The following is a 13,523-nucleotide window of genomic DNA, read 5'->3' as shown; positions in this document are numbered from 1 at the left end:
CCCATTTCCCTAAATCAGTGCACCCCAAGCCCGCTCAGGGACTGCATCCCTGTTAAGTCAATCACTCCTTCCCAGTACCTCGGTCACTGCATCCCATTTCGCTCAGTCACTGCTTCCATTTCCATCAGTCACTGCATCCCATTACCCTCAGTCACTGCATCCCATTCCACTCAGTCACTGCATCCCATTTCACTCAGTCACTGCATCCCATTTCACTCAGTCACTGCATCCCATTCCACTCAGTCACTGCATCACATTTCCCTGAGTCACTGCATCACATTTCCACCAGTCAGTGCATCCCATTTTATTCCCCACTGGATCTCATTTCATGCAGTCACTGCATCGCATTTCACTCAGTCACAGCATCACATTCCACTCAGTCACTGCATCCCATTTCACTCAGTCACTGCATCCCATTCCACTCAGTCACTGCATCCCATTTCCCTCAGTCACTGCATCCCATTTCCTCAGTCACTGCATCTCCTTTCCACAGTCACGGCAATTCCATTTCACTCAGTCACTGTGTCCCATTTCACTCAGTCACTGCGTCCCATTTCCATCAGTCACTGCATCCCATTTCCCTCAGTCACTGCATCCCATTTCCCTCAGTCACTGCATCCCATTGCCCTCAGTCACTGCATCCCATTGCCCTCAGTCACTGCATCCCATTGTCCTCAGTTACTGCATCCCATTGTCCTCAGTCACTGCATCCCATTTCACTCAGTCTCTACATCCCATTTCACTCATTCACTGCATCTCATTACCCTCAGTCAGTGCATCCCATTAACTTCAGTCGCAGGATCCCATTTCAAACAGACACTGCATACCATTTCCATCAGTCACTGCATCCCATTCCACTCAGTCACTGCATCCCATTCCACTCAGTCACTGCATCCCATTTCACTCAGTCACTGCATCCCATTTCACTCAGGCACTGTATCCCATTTCCCTCAGTCACTGCACCCCAAGCCCGCTCCGGCACTGCATCCCTATTAACTCAGTCACTCCTTCCCAGTACCTCCGACACTGCATCCCATTTCACTCAGTCACTGCTTCCATTTCCATCAGTCACTGCATCCCATTACCCTCAGTCCCAGCATCCCATTTCCCACAGACACTGCATTTCATTTCCCAAAGACACTGCATCTTATTTCCACCAGTCACTGCATCCCGTTTCATTCCCCAATGCATCTCATTTCACGCAGTCACTGCATCGCATTTCACTCAGTCACTGCATCCCATTTCACTCAGTCGCTGCATCCCATTCCACTCAGTCACTGCATCCCATTCCACTCAGTCACTGCATCCCATTCCACTCAGTCACTGCATACCATTTCACTCAGTGAGTGCATCACATTTGCGTCAGTCACAGCATCCTATTTCCTCAGTCACTGCATCTCCTTTCCACAGTCACGGCAATTCCATTTCACTCAGTCACTGCGTCCCATTTCACTCAGTCACTGCGTCCCATTTCCATCAGTCACTGCATCCCATTTCCCACTGTCACTGCATCCCATTTCCCACTGTCACTGCATCCCATTTCCCTCAGTCACTGCATCCCATTTCCCTCAGTCAATGCATCCCATTTCCTCAGTCAATGCATCTCCTTTCCACAGTCACAGCAATTACATTTCACTCAGTCACTGCGGCCCATTTCACTCAGTCACTGCTCCAATTTCCATCAGTCACAGCATCCCACTGCCGTCAGTCACTGCATCCCATTGTCCTCAGTCACTGCATCCCATTTCCCTCAGTCACTGCATCCCATTTCCATCAGTCACTCCATCCCATTTCCCTCAGTCGCAGCATCCCATTACCCTCAGTCGCAGCATCCCATTTCCCACAGACACTGCATTTCCTTTCCCTTAGTCACTGCATCTCATTTCCACCAGTCACTGCATCCCATTTCACACAGCCACTGCATCCCATTTCACTCAGTCACTGCATCCATTTCCATCAGTCACTGCATCCCATTACCCTCAGTCACTGCATCCCATTACCCTCAGTCGCAGCATCCCATTTCCCACAGACACTGCATTTCCTTTCCCTTAGTCACTGCATCTCATTTTCACCCGTCACTGCATCCCAGTTCCATCAGTCACTGTATCCGATTTCTATCAGTCACTGCGCGCATTTCACTCAGTCACTGCATCTCAATTCACTCAGTCACTGCATCCCATTTCACTCAGTCACTGCATCCCATTCCACTCAGTCACTGCATCCCATTCCACTCAGTCACTGCATCCCATTTCACTCAGTCACTGCATCCCATTTCACTCAGTCACTGCATCCCATTTCCCTAAATCAGTGCAACCCAAGCCCGCTCAGGGACTACATCCCTGTTAAGTCAATCACTCCTTCCCAGTACCTCGGTCACTGCATCCCATTTCGCTCAGTCACTGCTTCCATTTCCATCAGTCACTGCATCCCATTACCCTCAGTCACTGCATCCCATTCCACTCAGTCACTGCATCCCATTTCACTCAGTCACTGCATCCCATTTCACTCAGTCACTGCATCCCATTTCACTCAGTCACTGCATCCCATTCCACTCAGTCACTGCATCACATTTCCCTGAGTCACTGCATCACATTTCCACCAGTCAGTGCATCCCATTTTATTCCCCACTGGATCTCATTTCATGCAGTCACTGCATCGCATTTCACTCAGTCACAGCATCACATTCCACTCAGTCACTGCATCCCATTCCACTCAGTCACTGCATCCCATTTCCCTCAGTCACTGCATCCCATTTCCTCAGTCACTGCATCTCCTTTCCACAGTCACGGCAATTCCATTTCACTCAGTCACTGTGTCCCATTTCACTCAGTCACTGCGTCCCATTTCCATCAGTCACTGCGTCCCATTTCCCACGGTCACTGCATCCCATTTCCCTCAGTCACTGCATCCCATTTCCCTCAGTCACTGCATCCCATTGCCCTCAGTCACTGCATCCCATTGTCCTCAGTCACTGCATCCCATTTCACTCAGTCTCTACATCCCATTTCACTCATTCACTGCATCCCATTACCCTCAGTCAGTGCATCCCATTAATTTCAGTCGCAGGATCCCATTTCAAACAGACACTGCATAACATTTCCATCAGTCACTGCATCTGATTTCACTCAGTCACTGCATCCCATTTCACTCAGCCACTGCATCCCATTTCACTCAGCCACTGCATCCCAGTTCACACAGTCACCGCATCCCAGTTCACAAAGTCACCGCATCCCATTTCCGTCAGTCACTGTATCCGATTTCTATCAGTCACCGCGCATTTCACTCAGTCACTGCATCTCATTTCACTCATGCACTGCATCCCATTTCACGCAGTCACTGCATCGCAATTCACTCAGTCACTGCATCCCATTTGACTCAGTCACTGCATCCCATTCGACTCAGTCACTGCATCCCATTCGACTCAGTCACTGCATCCCATTTCACTCAGTCAGTGCATCCCATTTCACATAGGCACAGTATCCCATTTCCCTAAGTCAATGCATCCCAAGCCCGCTCAGGCACTGCATCCCTATTAACTCAGTCACTCCTTCCCAGTACCTCCGTCACTGCGTCCCATTTCACTGAGTGACTGCGTCCCATTTCCATCAGTCACTGCATCCCATTTCCGACTGTCACTGCATCCCATTTCCCAGTCACTGCATCCCATTTCCCTCAGACACAGCATCCCATTTCCCTCAGTCACTGCATCCCATTGCCCTCAGTCACTGCATCCCATTGTCCTCAGTCACTGCATCCCATTGTCCTCAGTCACTGCATCCCATTTCCCTCAGTCACTGCATCCCATTTCACTCAGTCACTGCATCCCATTTCACTCAGTCACTGTATCCCATTTCACTCAGTCACTGCATCCCATTCCACTCAGTCACTGCATCCCATTTCCCTCTTTCACTGCATCACATTTCCCTCAGTCACTGCATCCCATTTCCTCAGTCACTGCATCTCCTTTCCACAGTCACGGCAATTCCATTTCACTCAGTCACTGCGTCCCATTTCACTCAGTCACTGCGTCCCATTTCACTCAGTCACTGCATCCCATTACCCTCAGTCACTGCATCCCATTAACTTCAGTGGCAGGATCCCATTTCAAACAGACACTGCATCCCATTTCCGTCAGTCACTGCATCCCATTTCCCTCAGTCACTGCATCCCATTTCCCTCAGTCACTGTATCCCATTTCCCTCAGTCACTGCATCCCACTTCCCTCAGTCACTGCATCCCATTTCACTCAGCCACTGCATCCCAGTTCACATAGTCACTGCATCCCAGTTCTCACAGTCACCACATCCCAGTTCACAAAGTCACCGCATCCCATTTCCGTCAGTCACTGCATCACAGTTCCATCAGTCACTGTATCCGATTTCTATCAGTCACTGCGCGCATTTCACGCAGTCACTGCATCGCATTTCACTCAGTCACTGCATCGCATTTCACTCAGTCACTGCATCCCATTCCACTCAGTCACTGCATCCCATTGCACTCAGTCACTGCATCCCATTGCACTCAGTCACTGCATCCCATTTCACTCAGTCAGTGCGTCACATTTCACTTGGGCACTGTATCACATTTCTCTAAGTCACTGCACCCCAAACCCGCTCCGGCACTGCATCCCTATTAACTCAGTCACTCCTTCCCAGTACCTCCGTCACTGCAGCCCATTTCACTCAGTCACTGCTTCCATTTCCATCAGTCACTGCATCCCATTACCCTCAGTCCCAGCATCCCCTTTACCACAGACACTGCATTTCATTTCCCTAAGACACTGCATCTTATTTCCACCAGTCAATGCATCCCATTTCATTCCCCACTGCATCTCCTTTCCACAGTCACGGCAATTCCATTTCACTCAGTCACTGCATCCCATTTCACTCAGTCACTGCGTCCCATTTCACTCAGTCACTGCATCCCATTACCCTCAGTCACTGCATCCCATTAACTTCAGTGGCAGGATCCCATTTCAAACAGACACTGCATCCCATTTCCGTCAGTCACTGCATCCCATTTCCCTCAGTCACTGTCTCCCATTTCCCTCAGTCACTGCATCCCACTTCCCTCAGTCACTGCATCCCATTTCACTCAGCCACTGCATCCCATTTCACTCAGCCACTGCATCCCAGTGCACATAGTCAACGCATCCCAGTTCACATAGTCACCGCATCCCAGTTCACACAGTCACCACATCCCAGTTCACAAAGTCACCGCATCCCATTTCCGTCAGTCACTGCATCCCAGTTCCATCAGTCACTGTATCCGATTTCTATCAGTCACTGCGCGCATTTCAAGCAGTCACTGCATCCCATTCCACTCAGTCACTGCATCCCATTTCACTCAGTCACTGCATCCCATTTCACTCAGGCACTGTATCCCATTTCCCTAAGTCAGTGCACCCCAAGCCCGCTCCGGCACTGCATCCCTATTAACTCAGTCACTCCTTCCCAGTACCTCCGACACTGCATCCCATTTCACTCAGTCACTGCTTCCATTTCCATCAGTCACTGCATCCCATTACCCTCAGTCCCAGCATCCCATTTCCCACAGACACTGCATTTCATTTCCCAAAGACACTGCATCTTATTTCCACCAGTCACTGCATCCTGTTTCATTCCCCAATGCATCTCATTTCACGCAGTCACTGCATCGCATTTCACTCAGTCACTGCATCCCATTTCACTCAGTCGCTGCATCCCATTCCACTCAGTCACTGCATCCCATTCCACTCAGTCACTGCATCCCATTCAACTCAGTCACTGCATACCATTTCACTCAGTGAGTGCATCACATTTGCCTCAGTCACTGCATCCTATTTCCACAGTCACTGCATCTCCTTTCCACAGTCACGGCAATTCCATTTCACTCAGTCACTGCGTCCCATTTCACTCAGTCACTGCGTCCCATTTCCATCAGTCACTGCATCCCATTTCCCACTGTCACTGCATCCCATTTCCCACTGTCACTGCATCCCATTTCCCTCAGTCACTGCATCCCATTTCCCTCAGTCAATGCATCCCATTTCCTCAGTCACTGCATCTCCTTTCCACAGTCACAGCAATTACATTTCACTCAGTCACTGCGGCCCATTTCACTCAGTCACTGCGTCCAATTTCCATCAGTCACAGCATCCCACTGCCGTCAGTCACTGCATCCCATTTCCCTCAGTCACTGCATCCCATTTCCATCAGTCACTCCATCCCATTTCCCTCAGTCGCAGCATCCTATACCCCACAGACACTGCATTTCCTTTCCTTAGAAACACTGCATCGCATTTCACTCAGTCACTGCATCCCATTTCACTCAGTCACTGCATCCATTTCCATCAGTCACTGCATCCCATTACCCTCAGTCACTGCATCCCATTACCCTCAGTCGCAGCATCCCATTTCCCACAGACACTGCATTTCCTTTCCCTTAGTCACTGCATCTCATTTTCACCAGTCACTGCATCCCAGTTCCATCAGTCACTGTATCCGATTTCTATCAGTCACTGCGCGCATTTCACTCAGTCACTGCATCTCAATTCACTCAGTCACTGCATCCCATTTCACTCAGTCACTGCATCCCATTCCACTCAGTCACTGCATCCCATTCCACTCAGTAACTGCATCCCATTCCACTCAGTCACTGCATCCCATTTCACTCAGTCACTGCATCCCATTTGACTCAGGCACTGTATCCCATTTCCCTAAGTCAGTGCACCCCAAGCCCGCTCAGGGACTGCATCCCTGTTAAATCAATCACTCCTTCCCAGTACCTCGGTCACTGCATCCCATTTCGCTCAGTCACTGCTTCCATTTCCATCAGTCACTGCATCCCATTACCCTCAGTCACTGCATCCCATTCCACTCAGTCACTGCATCCCATTTCACTCAGTCACTGCATCCCATTTCACTCAGTCACTGCATCCCATTTCCCTCAGTCACTGCATCACATTTCCCTCAGTCACTGCATCTCATTTCCACCAGTCACTGCATCCCATTTTATTCCCCACTGGATCTCATTTCACGCAGTCACTGCATCGCATTTTACTCAGTCACAGCATCACATTCCACACAGTCACTGCATCCCATTTCACTCAGTCACTGCATCCCATTCCACTCAGTCACTGCATCCCATTTCCCTCAGTCACTGCATCCCATTTCCTCAGTCACTGCATCTCCTTTCCACAGTCACGGCAATTCCATTTCACTCAGTCACTGTGTCCCATTTCACTCAGTCACTGCGTCCCATTTCCCACTGTCACTGCATCCCATTTCCCAGTCACTGCATCCCATTTCCCTCAGTCACTGCATCCCATTTCCCACTGTCACTGCATCCCATTTCCCACTGTCACTGCATCCCATTTCCCAGTCACTGCATCCCATTTCCCTCAGTCACTGCATCCCATTTCCCTCAGTCACTGCATGCCATTTCCTCAGTCACTGCATCTCCTTTCCACAGTCACGGCAATTACATTTCACTCAGTCACTGCGTCCCATTTCACTCAGTCACTGCGTCCAATTTCCATCAGTCACAGCATCCCATTGCCGTCAGTCACTGCATCCCATTGTCCTCAGTCACTGCTTCCCATTTCCCTCAGTCACTGCATCCCATTTCACTCAGTCACTGCATCCCATTTCGCTCAGACACTGCATCCCATTTCCGTCAGTCACTCCATCCCATTTCCCTCAGTCGCAGCATCCTATACCCCTCAGACACTGCATTTCCTTTCCTTAAGACACTGCATCGCATTTCACTCAGTCACTGCATCACATTTCCCTCAGTCACTGCATCTTATTTCCATCAGTCACTGCATCCCATTACCCTCAGTCACTGCATCCCATTACCCTCAGTCGCAGCATCCCATTTCCAACAGACACTGCATTTCCTTTCCCTTAGTCACTGCATCTCATGTCCACCAGTCACTGCATCCCATTTCACTCCCCACTGCATCCCATTTCATTCTGCCACTGCATCCCAGTTCACATAGTCACCGCATCCCACTTCACACAGTCACCACATCCCAGTTCACAAAGTCACCGCATCCCATTTCACTCAGTCACTGCTTCCATTTCCATCAGACACTGCATCCCATTCCCCTCAGTCACTGCATCCCATTCCACTCAGTCACTGCAACACATTTCCCTCAGTCAGTGCATCACATTTCCACCAGTCACTGCATCCCATTTTATTCCCCACTGGATCTCATTTCACGCAGTCACAGCATCGCATTTCACTCAGTCACAGCATCACATTCCACTCAGTCACTCCATCCCATTTCCCTCAGTCGCAGCATCCTATACCCCTCAGAAACTGCATTTCCTTTCCTTAAGACACTGCATCGCATTTCACTCAGTCACTGCATCACATTTCCCTCAGTCACTGCATCCATTTCCCTCAGTCACTGCATCCATTTCCATCAGTCACTGCATCCCATTACCCTCAGTCACTGCATCCCATTACCCTCAGTCGCAGCATCCCATTTCCATCAGTCACTGCATCCCATTACCCTCAGTCACTGCATCCCATTACCCTCAGTCGCAGCATCCCATTTCCAACAGACACTGCATTTCCTTTCCCTTAGTCACTGCATCTCATGTCCACCAGTCACTGCATCCCATTTCACTCCCCACTGCATCCCATTTCACTCTGCCACTGCATCCCAGTTCACATAGTCACCGCATCCCACTTCACAGTCACCACATCCCAGTTCACAAAGTCACCGCATCCCAGTTCCGTCAGTCACTGCATCCCAGTTCCATCAGTCACTGTATCCGATTTCTATCAGTCAGTGCGCGCATTTCACTCAGTCACTGCATCTCATTTCACTCATTCACTGCATCCCATTTCACTCAGTCACTGCATCCCATTCCACTCAGTCACTGCATCCCATTTCACTCAGTCAGTGCGTCGCATTTCACTCAGGCACTGTATCCCATTTCCCTAAGTCAGTGCACCCCAAGCCCGCTCAGGGACTGCATCACTATTAACTCAGTCACTCCTTCCCAGTACCTCCGTCACTGCATCCCATTTCACTCAGTCACTGCTTCCATTTCCATCAGTCACTGCATCCCATTACCCTCAGTCATTGCATCACATTCGACTCAGTCACTGCATCCCATTTCCCTCAGTCACTGCATCCCATTTCCTCAGTCACTGCATCTCCTTTCCACAGTCACGGCAATTCCATTTCACTCAGTCACTGTGTCCCATTTCACTCAGTCACTGTGTCCCATTTCACTCAGTCACTGCGTCCCATTTCCCACGGTCACTGCATCCCATTTCCCTCAGTCACTGCATCCCATTTCCCTCAGTCACTGCATCCCATTGCCCTCAGTCACTGCATCCCATTGTCCTCAGTTACTGCATCCCATTGTCCTCAGTCACTGCATCCCATTTCACTCAGTCTCTACATCCCATTTCACTCATTCACTGCATCCCATTACCCTCAGTCAGTGCATCCCATTAACTTCAGTCGCAGGATCCCATTTCAAACAGACACTGCATACCATTTCCATCAGTCACTGCATCTGATTTCACTCAGTCACTGCATCCCATTTCACTCAGCCACTGCATCCCATTTCACTCAGCCACTGCATCCCAGTTCACATAGTCACCGCATCCCAGTTCACACAGTCACCACATCCCAGTTCACAAAGTCACCGCATCCCATTTCCGTCAGTCACTGTATCCGATTTCTATCAGTCACCGCGCATTTCACTCAGTCACTGCATCTCATTTCACTCATGCACTGCATCCCATTTCACGCAGTCACTGCATCGCAATTCACTCAGTCACTGCATCCCATTCGACTCAGTCACTGCATCCCATTCGACTCAGTCACTGCATCCCATTCGACTCAGTCACTGCATCCCATTTCACTCTGTCAGTGCATCCCATTTCACATAGGCACAGTATCCCATTTCCCTAAGTCAATGCATCCCAAGCCCGCTCAGGCACTGCATCCCTATTAACTCAGTCACTCCTTCCCAGCACCTCCGTCACTGCGTCCCATTTCACTGAGTGACTGCGTCCCATTTCCATCAGTCACTGCATCCCATTTCCGACTGTCACTGCATCCCATTTCCCAGTCACTGCATCCCATTTCCCTCAGACACAGCATCCCATTTCCCTCAGTCACTGCATCCCATTGCCCTCAGTCACTGCATCCCATTGTCCTCAGTCACTGCATCCCATTTCCTCAGTCACTGCATCTCCTTTCCACAGTCACGGCAATTCCATTTCACTCAGTCACTGCGTCCCATTTCACTCAGTCACTGCGTCCCATTTCACTCAGTCACTGCATCCCATTACCCTCAGTCACTGCATCCCATTAACTTCAGTGGCAGGATCCCATTTCAAACAGACACTGCATCCCATTTCCGTCAGTCACTGCATCCCATTTCCCTCAGTCACTGTATCCCATTTCCCTCAGTCACTGTATCCCACTTCCCTCAGTCACTGCATCCCATTTCACTCAGCCACTGCATCCCAGTTCACATAGTCACCGCATCCCAGTTCACACAGTCACCACATCCCAGTTCACAAAGTCACCGCATCCCATTTCCGTCAGTCACTGCATCACAGTTCCATCAGTCACTGTATCCGATTTCTATCAGTCACTGCGCGCATTTCACGCAGTCACTGCATCGCATTTCACTCAGTCACTGCATCGCATTTCACTCAGTCACTGCATCCCATTCCACTCAGTCACTGCATCCCATTTCACTCAGTCAGTGCGTCACATTTCACTCAGGCACTGTATCCCATTTCCCTAAGTCACTGCACCCCAAGCCCGCTCGGGCACTGCATCCCTATTAACTCAGTCACTCCTTCCCAGTACCTCCGACACTGCATCCCATTTCCCTCAGTCACTGCATCCCATTTCACTCAGTCACTGCATCCCATTTCACTCAGTCACTGTATCCCATTTCACTCAGTCACTGCATCCCATTCCACTCAGTCACTGCATCCCATTTCCCTCAGTCACTGCATCACATTTCCCTCAGTCACTGCATCCCATTTCCTCAGTCACTGCATCTCCTTTCCACAGTCACGGCAATTCCATTTCACTCAGTCACTGCGTCCCATTTCACTCAGTCACTGCGTCCCATTTCACTCAGTCACTGCATCCCATTACCCTCAGTCACTGCATCCCATTAACTTCAGTGGCAGGATCCCATTTCAAACAGACACTGCATCCCATTTCCGTCAGTCACTGCATCCCATTTCCCTCAGTCACTGTATCCCATTTCCCTCAGTCACTGCATCCCACTTCCCTCAGTCACTGCATCCCATTTCACTCAGCCACTGCATCCCAGTTCACATAGTCACCGCATCCCAGTTCACACAGTCACCACATCCCAGTTCACAAAGTCACCGCATCCCATTTCCGTCAGTCACTGCATCACAGTTCCATCAGTCACTGTATCCGATTTCTATCAGTCACTGCGCGCATTTCACGCAGTCACTGCATCGCATTTCACTCAGTCACTGCATCGCATTTCACTCAGTCAGTGCATCCCATTCCACTCAGTCACTGCATCCCATTCCACTCAGTCACTGCATCCCATTCCACTCAGTCACTGCATCCCATTTCACTCAGTCAGTGCGTCACATTTCACTCAGGCACTGTATCCCATTTCCCTAAGTCACTGCACCCCAAGCCCGCTCGGGCACTGCATCCCTCTTACCTCAGTCACTCCTTCCCAGTACCTCCGACACTGCATCCCATTTCACTCAGTCACTGCTTCCATTTCCATCAGTCACTGCATCCCATTACCGTCAGTCCCAGCATCCCATTTCCCACAGACACTGCATTTCATTTCCCAAAGACACTGCATCTTATTTCCACCAGTCACTGCTTCCCGTTTCATTCCCCAATGCATCTCATTTCACTCAGTCACTGCATCCCATTTCACTCAGTCGCTGCATCCCATTCCACTCAGTCACTGCATCCCATTCCACTCAGTCACTGCATCCCATTCAACTCAGTCACTGCGTACCATTTCACTCAGTGAGTGCATCACATTTGCCTCAGTCACTGCATCCTATTTCCTCAGTCACTGCATCTCCTTTCCACAGTCACGGCAATTCCATTTCACTCAGTCACTGCGTCCCATTTCACTCAGTCACTGCGTCCCATTTCCATCAGTCACTGCATCCCATTTCCCACTGTCACTGCATCCCATTTCCCAGTCACTGCATCCCATTTCCCTCAGTCACTGCATCCCATTTCCCTCAGTCACTGCAACCCATTTCACACAGTCACTGCATCTCCTTCCCCTCAGTCACTGCATCTCATTTCCCTCAGTCACTGCATCTCATTTCCCTCAGTCACTGCATCTCAATTCCCTCAGTCACTGCATCTCATTTCCCTCAGTCACTGCATCTCATTTCCCTCAGTCACTGCATCCCATTTCACTCAGTCACTACATCCCATTACACTCAGTCACGGCGTCCCATTTCACTCAGTCACTGCCTCCCACTTCACGCAGTCACTGCCTCCCATTTCAGTCAGTCACTGCATCCCATTTCAGTCAGTCACTGCATCTCATTTCAATCAGTCAATGCATCCCATTTCACTGAGTCTCAGCATCCCATATCACTCAGGCACTGCATCCCATTTCCATCAGTCACTGCATCCCATTTCCTTCAGTCACTGCATCCCATTACACTCAGTCACTGCATCCCATTTCACTCAGTCACTGCATCCCTTCTAACGGAGACAGTGAATCCTATTCAACTGCAACAGTGAATCCATTTCGATCATCACCATACCCAATTCCCCACAGTCACGGCAGCACATTACACTCAGTCACTGCATCCCATTACAGTCAGTCACTGCATCCTATTTCCCTCAGTCACTGCGTCCCATTTCACTCAGTCAGTGCATCCCATTTCCCTCAGTCTGGGCGTCCCATTTCACTCAGTCACTACATCCCATTTCACGCAGCGACTGCATCCCATTTCACTCAGCCACTGCACCCCATTACACTCAGTCACTGCACCCCATTACCGTCAGCCACTGCATCCCATTTCACTCAGTCACTGCATCCCATTTCCCTCAGTCACTGCGTCCCATTTCCCTCAGTCACTGCAACCTATTTCCCACAGTCACTGCATCTGCTTTCCCTCAGTCACAGCATCCCAATTCACTGAGACAGTGAATCTCATTGAACTGAAACGGTGCATCCCCTTACCCTCAGTCACAGCATTCCATTTCCCAGAGTCACTGCATCTCCTTTCCCTCAGTCACTGCATCTCATTTCCCTCAGTCACTGCATCCCATTTCACTCAGCCACTGCATCCCATTTCACTCAGCCACTGCATCCCATTTCACTCAGCCACTGCATCCCATTTCACTCAGTCACTGCATCCTATTTAACGGAGACGTTGAAACCTATTCAACTGAGACAGTGCATCCATTTCCATCAGTCACCGCACCCGATTCCCGACAGTCACCGCATTCCATTTCCCTCAGTCACCGCATCCCATTTCCCTCAGTCACCGCATCCCATTTCACTCAGTCA

This window comes from Stegostoma tigrinum, chromosome 46, assembly GCF_030684315.1.
Source record: "Stegostoma tigrinum isolate sSteTig4 chromosome 46, sSteTig4.hap1, whole genome shotgun sequence".
In the NCBI taxonomy this organism is placed as follows: domain Eukaryota; kingdom Metazoa; phylum Chordata; class Chondrichthyes; order Orectolobiformes; family Stegostomatidae; genus Stegostoma; species Stegostoma tigrinum.
Note: the sequence above shows the minus strand (reverse complement) of the source record.